Raw genomic sequence first — 294 nt, forward strand, 5'->3', positions numbered from 1 at the left:
GAGCTACCTGGACTCAACTAGTAAATTATTTACAACATTTACAAGAACAAACAAAAATAAATCTGTTAATCCAACAACATTGAAGATCTTCTGCCACCACAGGCGACAATTTTCAGATCTGAAAATCCTTCATTCATAATGTTAAGGAGAAAAGGAATGAGGTAAAAGTTAAACTTTAGCCCTGTTAAAACTTACATGACTTAATGCGTACACCAGGGGTCACCATGAAGCAACATTTTGTTCCCAGTGACGTTATACACCCCCCTCCTTTAAAAAAAAAACTAACCCCCCAAC

This window comes from Aplysia californica, unplaced genomic scaffold, assembly GCF_000002075.1.
Source record: "Aplysia californica isolate F4 #8 unplaced genomic scaffold, AplCal3.0 scaffold00048, whole genome shotgun sequence".
Lineage (NCBI taxonomy): Eukaryota > Metazoa > Mollusca > Gastropoda > Aplysiida > Aplysiidae > Aplysia > Aplysia californica.